This window comes from Colobus angolensis, unplaced genomic scaffold (assembly GCF_000951035.1).
Source record: "Colobus angolensis palliatus isolate OR3802 unplaced genomic scaffold, Cang.pa_1.0 Scaffold263, whole genome shotgun sequence".
NCBI lineage: Eukaryota > Metazoa > Chordata > Mammalia > Primates > Cercopithecidae > Colobus > Colobus angolensis.
Window position 1 is genome coordinate 106,836 of NW_012115855.1, and position 202 is coordinate 107,037.

Below are 202 nucleotides of genomic sequence, written 5' to 3' on the forward strand. Positions count from 1 at the left end.
GCGGGACCACCAGCGGGCATTAATGCTTTCTACTTCTTTCTTCTCATAAAAATCCTTAGAGATCCATCTTTGCATATTCTTCTGACTATTTTCTAGGGATAAATGCCTATAAATGAAATTTGAGCCCAAAAGTTACGCACTTTCATTGGCCAGTTGCCAAATTGCCCTCTAGAAAGGTCGTACCAACCCCAAGAGGTGGGGT